We start from the raw sequence: 12083 nt of genomic DNA, 5'->3' as shown, positions 1-12083 counted from the left end.
GGCTCCAGCGTTGGGTGTAACACGCCCAGGCACGCCAGAACGCGTCTTCACAAGTGGCGGTCCTAGAGTCGGTTGTGGTTGCCCCGCCGTCCCAGCGGTCGGACTCGGTTCCGACTGAGTTTCCTACCGAGTGCATGGGTCGCGGGACTGCAGCAGAAGTACACATGGCCAACTCCCATGAAAGTCCTCGCCAAACTGGCTGGAACGAGCGTGAGATCGGCGAAACATCCGACGCTTGCCGTCCACCTCGCCGTTCTACCAGTCGGCACACTCGGCGGAGCAACGTGGAGCTGTTCCGCACACCCATCCTCAACTTGGCTGCCGCCGCCAAGATAGACGATTCCCTTCAGCCGACTGATTCAGAGGTTGGCAGGGGGATCGAGCAAATCCGTGCCCTGTTGCACACGGCGCAACAACAAAACTCGCCAGTCTCCCAGTCGCACAACAGGATCCACAATAGTTCTGTGCATGCGAACACGCATCGGTCAGTTCACAGCCCTGGTTCTCATCAGCGGCACAGGGGAGGCAGCCGTTCCTTAAATCCCGAAGATCGTCGCTGTTCACGCACCCCTCCGCGGGGTGGGCCCTACGGGTCCCGACATCATGATGATCGGCGTTCAGTCGGTGACACTTACGACCCAAGGCCCGACGCGAGAGGGCATATCGCCCAGCGGAGGGTCGACAGGGGCCGAGCCCACCGCGATGGTCGCGATATTGACCGTCCGAGTGGAAGCAAGACCATCGTTTTTGGTCCCGAGTGTTTCAGTCAAGCAATCCGTTCGGCTGACATCCCTCCCAACTTCCGATTGGCGACGGGGATCAGCAAGTTTACAGGAGAGTCCAAGCCAGAAACATGGCTGGATGACTACCGAGTGGCATTCCAGATCGGAGGAGGGGACGACCACGTCGCCATGAAGCACCTCCCCCTGATGCTCGACGGCTCGGCGCGAGCGTGGCTGAACCAATTGGCCCCCTCAAGCATCTACAGCTGGGCAGATCTGGCCCGAGTGTTCATCAGGACCTTCGAAGGGACGTGCAAACGCCCTGCTGGCCTCGTGGAGATCCAGCACTGCGTCCAGAAGCAGAATGAACCCCTGCGCGATTTCATTCAGCGTTGGACGACCCTCTACCACACGGTGGAGAACGTCACAGAGCACCAAGCAGTCTGCGCCTTCAAGGCAGGCGTGCGGTATAGAGATCTGTACCTTAAGTTCGGTCGAACAGGCGATATCTCCATGATCAAGATGATGGAGATAGCGGCACGCTATGCAAGCGGCGAAGAAGAGGACCGCATCCGCAGCGGCAAGCACAAAACAGTCGCCGACGGAGATGGGAATAACACTCGGAAACAGAAGCAGAAAGCTCCGTCCACTCCGCAGGCAGAAGCCGCAGCTGTTACCAATGCCAAGTTCAAGGGCAAGGGGAAGGCTTAGTTCACCCCCAAGAAGAAGCAGTTCAACAACCCCATCCTGGACCAGCCATGTCCGATTCACACGAAGATGGATGAAGAGGGCAACGCCATATATCTGAAGCATACCACTCGGCAATGTCGCCTCCTGATCCAGGGGTTCGGCGAAGGGCCGCCGAGTGAAAAGGGCAATGAGCAAGATGAGGAGGACAAGGAGGATCCGTTCCCCCAAGTCCATGCAAGACTGATGATTTTTGCTGATGTTGAGAGCAAGAGTCGACTGAAGCTGGTGAACAGGGAGGTGAACATGGCCACGCCGACCAACCCCACGTTCCTCAAATGGTCTCAGACTGCGATCACCTTTGACCAGTCGGATCATCCAGCACACGTGCCCACCCCAGGGAGGCAAGCTCTGGTCGTCGACCCGGTGGTGGAAGGAGTCCGACTGCGCAAAGTCCTCATGGACGGCGGCAGTGGTTTGAACATCATGTACGCTGACACTCTCAAGGGGATGGGCATTCCGATGTCCAAACTCAGCGAGAGCAGTATGCAGTTCCATGGAGTCGTCCCTGGACGAAAGGCCAAGTCACTCGGCCAGATCGCGTTGGATGTCGTTTTCGGCTCTGACAAGAACTTCCGCAAGGAAAAGCTGACGTTCGAGGTGGTGGACTTCCAGAGCGCTTACCACGCAATTCTGGGCCGCCCGGCGTATGCGCGTTTCATGGCCCGTCCATGTTACGTATACCTGAAGCTGAAGATGCCAGGCCCGAAAGGTGTGATCACCATCACAGGCAATCGACAGCGGGCCGAGGAGTGTCTGCAGCAGGGATCAAGAATCGCCGATCAGCAGATGGCCGTCCTCGAGCTTGACGAGTACAAGAAAACAGTCGACCCCGCTGACTTGATGCATTCGAAGAAGCCAGCTTCGGAGTCCGCATTCCAGTCGGCGGGAGAGACGAAGAAGGTCAGCATCCACCCGACGGACGACACCGCTGCCCCGACGAACATCTCCACCACCTTCGATCCTAAATAGGAAGCCGAGCTCATCCAATTCCTCCGTGAGAACTGGGACATCTTTGCATGGAAGCCTTCTGACATGCCAGGTGTTCCCAGGGAGTTGGCTGAGCACCGATTGCACGTGGATCCCGCCGCTCGGCCCGTCCGAGAACGCCTGCGCCGGTCCGCCGCGCACAAGAGGAAGGCAATCGGGGAAGATGTGGCCAAGCTTTTGGCAGCCAACTTCATTCGCGAGGTTCACCACTCCGAGTGGCTCGCCAATGTTGTCATGGTGCCCAAGAAGGACAAGTCGCTCCGAATGTGCATCGACTTCAAGCATCTCAAGAAGGACTGCCCAAAAGACCATTTTTCGCTCCCCCGCATCGATCAAATTGTCGATTCGACTGCGGGTTGCGAGCGTTTGTCATTTCTTGATGCCTACTCGGGCTATCATCAGATCCGTCTGTATGGCCCCGACGAATTAAAAACAGCCTTCATCACCCCGTTCGGGTGCTTTTGCTACATCACTAGGCCATTTGGTTTGAAGAATGCAGGAGCAACCTTTATGCGCATGATCCAAAAATGCCTTCTCGACCAGATCGGTCGGAATGTGGAGGCGTATATGGATGATATTGTAGTCAAGTCACACAAAGGTTCCGACCTGCTGACTGACTTGGCAGAAACATTCGCCAACCTTCGTAGGTACGATATCAAGCTCAACCCAGCCAAGTGTTCATTCGGTGTTCCCAGCGGAAAGTTACTTGGTTTCTTCCTTTCCGAACGAGGGATCGATGTTAACCCCGGAAAGATCAGGACCATCGTCCGAATGGAGCGGCCGGTCAGAATACACGATGTTCAAAGGCTCATAGGTTTCCTAGCGGCTTTGAGCAGGTTTATCAGTCGACTCGGCGAGAAGGCACTTCCTATGTACCGACTCATGAAAAAATCAGATACCTTCGAGTGGACAGATGAAGCCCAAGTCGCATTTGACGACCTCAAAGTCCTACTTTCCACCCAGCCGGTTCTTACTACTCCGCTCAGTAAACAGCCCCTTCTTCTGTACATCGCGGCTACAAATCAAGTCGTTAGCACTGTTCTCACAGTCGAACGAGAAGAAGAAGGCAAAGCATACAAAGTTCAGCGGCCAGTGTATTACATCTCCGAAGTCTTGACTCCTTCTAAGCAGAGGTATCCCCACTATCAAAAACTTATCTACAAGATTTACATGACTCCGAGGAAGGTGGCTCACTACTTCCAAGACCACTCGGTGTCCGTTGTTTCTGATGCTCCGTTGTTGGAAATCCTCCACAATCGGGACGCATCAGGCCGAGTGGCGAAGTGGGCAATGGGATGTTGTACTGCGACATCAAGTTCGAGGCCAAGAAAGCTATAAAGTCTCAAGCTCTGGCTGACTTCATAGCAGAATGGGTAGAACAACAACAACTGACCCACATCTACTCGGCTCATTGGACAATGTTCTTCGATGGGTCCAAGATGTTGAACGGCTCCGGCGCTGGGGTTGTGATCATATCGCCAAAGGGCGACAAACTCAAGTATGTGCTGCAGATACACTTTGATTCCTCCAACAACGAGGCAGAGTATGAAGCTCTCCTCTACGGATTGCGCATGGCCATCTCACTCGGCGTCCGTCGCCTGATGGTCTATGGCGATTCGGATTTGGTGGTCAATCAAGTGATGAAGGAGTAGGACGCCAGGAACCCCACCATGACCACGTATTGCAATGCAGTGAGGAAGCTCGAGAAAAAGTTTGAAGGTCTGGAACTCCACCACGTTCCGCGACTGAAAAACCAAGCAGCTGATGAGTTGGCAAAACTCGGATCTACTCGGAGACCAGTCCCGAGTGACGTCTGCCTCGAGCACCTCCACCTTCCCTCAGTTAAAGAAGATCCCTTCACAGAGGAACCAGTACAACCAAAGAGCTCGACGGACCCGACTGAAGTCAAAGTACCTGCCGTGGTTGATTTGATCATGGAGATTCTTGCTGTCATCCCCGAGTGGACTGTGCCATTCATTGCATACATCCCGAGGCAAGAATTACCGGAAGACGAAGTCCAAGCCATACAGATCGTCCGCAGGTCAAAGTCGTTCACTGTCATTGACGACCAGTTGTACAAGGAAAGCATTTCAGGCGTCCTTCAACGATGCATCTCCCCTGAGGAGGGACAGTTGATCCTGGAAGAAATTCACTCGGGAACCTGCGGTCATCACGCCTCTTCAAGAGCAATCGTCGCCAAAGCATTCAGAGCTGGCTTCTTCTGGCTGCAGGCGAACGAAATGGCTAAAGATATGGTCGACCGATGTGAAGGCTGTCAGTTCTACTCCAACAAGTCCCACAAGCCAACATCTGCGTTGAAGACAATCCCTCTTGTTTGGCCATTTGCAGTATGGGGATTAGATACAGTCGGTCCATTCAGGATAGGCCAAGGGGGATACACACATCTGTTGGTGGCAGTCGACAAGTTCACAAAGTGGATCAAAGCCAAGCCCATCAAGAAGCTCGACACTCTAACGGCTATCAAGTTTGTCAGGGACATCATCTCCAGATTCAGGGTACCTCACAACATAATCACTGACAACGGAACAAACTTTGACTCGGACAGATTCAAAGGTTTCTGTACATGCGAAGGTATCCGAGTGGATTTTGCATCTGTGGCGCATCCCCAAACAAACGGGCAAGCAGAGCGGGCGAATGGACTTATCCTGCAAGGATTGAAGCCTCGACTCCTGCGAGAGGTGGGACATGCTGCTGGTGCATGGGTCACCAAGCTACCTTCGGTGCTCTGGGGTCTCCGCACAACCCCAAATAGATCTACAGGGCGATCCCCGTTCTTCCTCGTTTACGGAGCAAAGGCAGTCCTTCTGAGTGACTTGCTTCACAATGCTCCACGAGTTGAACTCTTCTCCGAAGCTGAAGCAGAACAAGCAAGGCAAGACAGAGTGGATCTTCTAGAGGAGGAGCGCGAGATGGCACTGACTCGCTCAACAATTTATCAACAAGATCTGCGGCGCTTCCACGCGCGACACGTCAGGAGTCGTACATTCCAAACTGGCGACCTGGTGCTCCGAGTGGATCAGCACAGACCTCATAAGTTGGCTCCCGCCTGGGAAGGACCCTTCATCATCTCCAAGGTGCTGAACAACGGTGCATACCGACTCTACAACATCGATAGGGAAACGGACGAGCCGCGAGCATGGAACGGAGATCTCCTGAAGCGCTTCTACACGTGACCGTCGACTGAAGCAATGTAAAGAACAAGTATTGGTGAAATAATACAAAGCAGATCAAGTTTTTTTTGTAGATTCAAAATTCTTCCGCGGTCGCAGACTCCGGTCTCAAAAAAAAACAAAAAAAAACTTAGCTGCGATCCAGAATCGCCTAAGTATTAAATTTCTCCGAGTGTGCACTTAACGTCACACTCGGGGACTTAGCCGCGATCCAGAATCGCCTAAGTACTAACTTCCTCCGAGTGTGCACTTAACGTCGCACTCGGGGACTTAGCTGCGATCCAGAATCGCCTAAGTACTAACTTTCTCCGAGTGTGCACTTAACGTCGCACTCGGAGACTTAGCTGCGATCCAGAATCGCCTAAGTACTAACTTCCTCCGAGTGTGCACTTAACGTCGCACTCGGGGACTTAGCTGCGATCAAGAATCGCCTAAGTACAAACTTCCTCCGAGTGTGCACTTAACGTCGCACTCAGAGACTTAGCTGCGATCAAGAATCGTCTGAGTACAAACTTTCTTCGAGTGTGCACTACACGTCACACTCGGGGACTTAGCTGCGATGCAGAATCGCCTAAGTACTAACTTTCTCCGAGTGTGTACTAAACGCCGCACTCGGAGACTTAGCTGCGATCAAAAATTGCCTAAGTACTAACTTTTTCCGAGTGTGCACTAAACATCGCACTCGGAGACTTAGCTGCGATCCAGAATCGCTTAAGTACTAACTTTTTCCGAGTGTGCACTAAACGTCGCACTCGGAGACTTAGCTGCGATCAAAAATTGCCTAAGTACTAACTTTTTCCGAGTGTGCACTAAACGTCGCACTCGGAGACTTAGCCGCGATCCAGAATCGCCTAAGTACTAACTTTTTCCAAGTGTGCATTAAACGTCGCACTCGGAGACTTAGCTGCGATAAAAAATCGCCTAAGTACAAACTTTCTTTGAATATGCACTACACGTCGCACTCGGGGACTTGGCTGCGATCACGAATCGCCTAACTACACACTTTCTCCGAGTGTGCACTTAATGTTGCACTCGAGGACTTGTCTGCGATCAAGAATCGCTTAAATAGAAAGCTTCCTTCGAATATATCTCACAGATCCACTCGGAGGCTTAGCAGACCCTCATTGAGGCTCATGTGGATGTCAAAACCACTGACAGTTACATGAGTAGCAGAACCTCATTGAGGCTCATGTGGATGTCAAGACCACTGACAGCTACATGAGTAACAACTCGCTCTGAGTACGGCTTCACAGTCGCACTCGAAGACTTAGCCGCGATCACGAATCGCCTAAGTACTCAGATGCCTTCGACTGTATCCTACAGATACACTCGGGGACTCAACAGAACGTCATTGAGGCTCATGTGGATGTCAAAACCACTGACAATTACATGAGTAGAAGAACCTCATTGAGGCTCATGTGGATGCCAAGACCACTGACAACTACATGAGTAACAACTCGCTCCAAGTACGGCTTCACAGTCGCACTCGAAGACTTAGACGCGATCATGAATCGCGTAAGTACTCAGATGCCTTCGACTGTATCCTACAGATACACTCGGGGACTCAACATAACCTCATTGAGGCTCATGTGGATGTCAAAACCACTAACAATTACATGAGTAGCAGAACCTCATTGAGGCTCATGTGGATGTCAAGACCACTGACAATTACCTAAGTAACAACTCGCTCCGAGTACGACCTGACATTCGCACTCGACAACTTAGCCGCGATCACGAATCGCCTAAGTACTCTATGACCTTCGAGTGTATCCTACAGATCCACTCGGAGACTCTACAGACCCTCAGTGAGGCTCATGCAGATGTCAAGACAACTGACAATTACATGCTCCGCATGTTTGCCATTGGCTTCACCAAGAAACGCCAAACAAAAACACGAGCCAAAATTGTCTCAACAACTCTTTGGCAAAAGAAGAGCAAAAGATTCGATTCAAATTCAAAGTTCAACTAAGGATAGTTGGCTCGGTGTAGATCAAGCTTATCCACACCGACCTAAGAATGTGACGGCCAACAGAAGTGGCCAAAGTTTCTTACAACCAACACTCGACATACCGAGGTAAAAGTTTTCTCAAACAGCGTCAGGACTGGCACCAGGACTGGCAGGCTCTACGAATGTGTCGAGGTCGATCCCGTCGGTGATGCGAGTGGCGCTCTCAAGAAAGGTCTCCATGAAGTCTTCGAATCGAAGCTTTTTCGTGTTGGCGACCTGCAATGCCTTCAGCTTCTCCTCGCAAGCCTCCTTGCAGTGCACTCGGACCAAAGACAGCGACATCCGCACCACAGCGAGCCGCAGACTTCTTCCACGCCTGCACTCGGTTAGGGACCTCCTCCAGCCGAGTCATCAAGCCTTCCATCTCGTGCCGAGACTCGTCTTCAGGCCAAAGCTCCTTGTCGATCCGGCCGATGACTTCTCTCAGTCGACCGATGAAAGGCCCAACTTTGCCCAGGCGAATGTGCGCTCGGAGCAGATCTCGATTGGTGTCCTCGCCGAGTGGAATGTTCTCAAGAATCGACCGCTCAACGTCAACTGCTTCAGCCTCAGCGTCCATGCAAAAATCTGCAAAGACAGGACGAGCAAACAATAAGCGCCGAGTGAAATGCACATACCACAAGCACTCAAAAAAACAGAACTTACCACCCAGAAGCGCTATCATCTTCCGGGCCCAGTCACTGACATATTTTTCCTGTGCTATACACTGCCTGTTCAACACTTCCATTTGTCCCATCAGCTCGGTCCTTTGCACCTTCATTCTCTCCATTTCAGCAGTCAATGCCTTGTTCGCCTCACGGGCCTGCTCCAAGGACTTTTCTCGTTCCGCCAGAACATCCTTCATACCAGCCATTGCAACCATCGCTGCATCAAGTTCACCAGCGAATTGCACCTTTTCCGCCCTCAGAGCCTCGAACACCGCTCCCATCTCGCAAGTTTTCTGCAAGTCAGCGCCAAGAGAAGATCAGACAAATTCAACAAGGACAAAAATATACATTCTAAGTTCTTCAGACCCCTGCCGACGCAAGCAGTCGACAGCGGTCTCGGGGACTACACCAGTGGGTTCACTAAGAATGACCCCACTGGCATGAAGCTCAAACAGGTCCGCCCTATTTGAGATACATGACAACAAACAAGCCTATAAGGTTACTACTACCCGACCTAAGTAACATTACTCTCGGGGACTCATCCCGTAGGTGCACTCAGAGTGCCCCCACTGCTAGCATTCGAACAGATTAATTTTTGATCTGAACAAGTTAAAGAACATATGCATAAAGACAACTGCCGGTGCAAGCACTCGACAGAAGTCTCGGGGACAACACCCACTGGGTTCACTAAGAGTGAACCCATCGTAAAACAATCATACAATATCCGACTGCGTTGATCAAACACCCAGTGGGTTACACGAGGAAAGTAAATACTTACTAGCCCACTTACTCGGATATCGTCCCGCAGTCCAAGCTTCGCTGGTACACGGACGCGATGGAGTCGTACGCTTTCTTGGCCTCTCCCGCCATCAGCTCCGCCTGCACCATGGCTCCCTTGGCTGCTCCCACCTGATCTTCCGGGAGGCGCTGGATGTTGTACTCGACAGTCGACGGGCCTGGCATCGTCGGAGGCTCCTTGGGCATTCCAAGGCCCGCTCCAGTCGGTTCAGTAGCAACCAACGCCGTTTCAGTCGACGGCATCGCCTCAGTCGGCGGCACGTCCGCGGTGAGAGTAGTAACCGGCAGAACAGCCTCAAGGACAGGCACCGCAGCTTGCTCAGACCTCCCCTGATCACCCTCGTCCACATAAATCGCCCTTGAGGGAAACCCGACCGAACAGCGTGAGATCGAAGGAAAAAAGACAAGACCGAAGACAGAATTCGTGATGCAATAATGTAAACTCTCGGAATCACTACGACGCACCTGGCTGGGATGTGACAGCATTGTCCATGTCCATGGGATCGTCCCCCTGGCGTGCCGGAGAGGTGGCAGAGGTAGCAACTCTGTCGAGTGAAATTCATTCGACCAATAAGCAGGAGTTCAATCGAATATCGGAAGAAGTTAGAAGAACAATGCACTTACGTTGAGGTGACAGGAACGATGACCCTCATCCGCGGCAAAGCCTTCCGAGGTTTAGATCCACTCGGTTTGGCCACCTTAGAGGGTTGACCCGCAGGCTCAGCAGCAGCGTCCTTGGTCCTCTTGATGCTCCGAGCACTCGGAACCACGGGAACAGTTGGCGGGGCGCTTGGAACCGCAGGAGCGGTTGGTAGGGCACTCGAGGATGCTGGAGGGGCCGAGGGAGCTGAGGGTTCGTGTCGGCGTTTGGTTCGAAGCTCTGGCGGCGGGGGTGGCGAGTTCTGCTCTTCGTCTTCCTCCTCCTCTTCCCCAGACTCCTCCTCCGTCTCCCCGCTGTCGGAGACGTACTCGACGCTCTCGACGCTGCCCTCTTGGCTGCCCTCCTCCTCCTCCTCGGCCGGATACCCGTTCGAGACAGGAGAGAACCAGTTGGTCCACTTCTGCATAAGATACAGTCGACGACATCAGACATCAGACAGTGATTCAAGAAAGCGATAAATCTAAGACAGTTATGTGCACTCGACAAGTTGTACTCACCTCGTTCGGAGGAGGGTTGTCCGCGGGGAAAGCCTTGACTCGCCGGGACCCTCTGGGGTTTTCGCAGGCGCCTGTGATGTTGAGCACCCACGACGCCACCGTCTCCCCGGTCACACACTCGACGTTGGTCCGAGTGGAGTCTTCGGGCCCCGTGTAGTGCCACATGGCTGTTGGAATTATGCCCTAGAGGCAATAATAAATATAGTTATTATTATAATTCCTGTATCAAGATAATCGTTTATTATCCATGCTATAATTGTATTGAATGAAGACTCATTTACATGTGTGGATACATAGACAAAACACTGTCCCTAGCAAGCCTCTAGTTGGCTAGCCAGTTGATCAAAGATAGTCAGTGTCTTCTGATTATGAACAAGGTGTTGTTGCTTGATAACTGGATCACGTCATTAGGAGAATCACGTGATGGACTAGACCCAAACTAATAGACGTAGCATGTTGATCGTGTCATTTTGTTGCTACTGTTTTCTGCGTGTCATGTATTTGTTCCTATGACCATAAGATCATATAACTCACTAACACTGGAGGAATACTTTGTGTGTATCAAACGTCGCAACGTAACTGGGTGACTATAAAGATGCTCTACAGGTATCTCCGAAGGTGTTCGTTGAGTTAGTATGGATCAAGACTGGGATTTGTCACTCCGTGTGACGGAGAGGTATCTCGGGGCCCACTCGGTAAAACAACATCACACACAAGCCTTGCAAGCAATGTAACTTAGTGTAAGTTGCGGGATCTTGTATTACGGAACGAGTAAAGAGACTTGCCGGTAATGCGGATACTGACGATCGAATCTCGGGCAAGTAACATACCGAAGGACAAAGGGAATGACATACGGGATTATATGAATCCTTGGCACTGAGGTTCAAACGATAATATCTTCGTAGAATATGTAGGATCCAATATGGGCATCCAGGTACCGCTATTGGATATTGACCGAGGAGTCTCTCGGGTCATGTCTACATAGTTCTCGAACCCGCAGGGTCTGCACACTTAAGGTTCGACGTTGTTTTATGCGTATTTGAGTTATATGGTTGGTTACCGAATGTTCTTCGGAGTCACAGATGAGATCACGGACGTCACGAGGGTTTCCGGAATGGTCCGGAAACGAAGATTGATATATAGGATGACCTCATTTGATTACCGGAAGGTTTTCGGAGTTACCGGGAATGACGAATGGGTTCCGAGAGTTCACCGGGGGGGGGGGGGAACCCACCCCGGGGAAGCCCGTAGGCCTTGGGGGTGGCACACCAGCCCTTAGTGGGCTGGTGGGACAGCCCAAGAAGGCCCTATGCGCCATAGGAAGAAAATCAAAGAGAAAAAAAAGGAGGAGGTGGGAAAGGAAAGAAGGACTCCACCCACCAAACCAAGTAGGACTAGGTTTGGGGTGGGGGGGAGACCTTCCCCCCTTGGCTCGGCCGACCCCCTTGGTGCTCCTTGAGCCCCAAGGCAAGGCTCCCCCTCTCCCACCTATATATACGGAGGTTTTAGGGCTGATTTTGAGACGACTTTTCCACGGCAGCCCGACCACATACCTCCACAGTTTTCCCTCAAGATCGCGTTTCTGCGGATCAAGAAGGCCGAGATCATCGTCGAGCTGTACGTGTGCTGAACGCGGAGGTGCCGTCCGTTCGGCACTAGATCGTGGGACTGATCGCGGGACGGTTCGCGGGGCGGATCGAGGGACATGAGGACGTTCCACTACATCAACCGCGTTCACTAACGCTTCTGCTGTACGGTCTACAAGGGTACGTAGATCACACATCCCCTCTCGTAGATGGACATCACCATGATAGGTCTTCGT

Source organism: Hordeum vulgare, chromosome 6H, assembly GCF_904849725.1.
Source record: "Hordeum vulgare subsp. vulgare chromosome 6H, MorexV3_pseudomolecules_assembly, whole genome shotgun sequence".
In the NCBI taxonomy this organism is placed as follows: Eukaryota; Viridiplantae; Streptophyta; class Magnoliopsida; order Poales; family Poaceae; genus Hordeum; species Hordeum vulgare.
The sequence above is the reverse complement of the archived record's forward strand: the minus strand, read 5'-3'. Positions refer to the sequence as shown.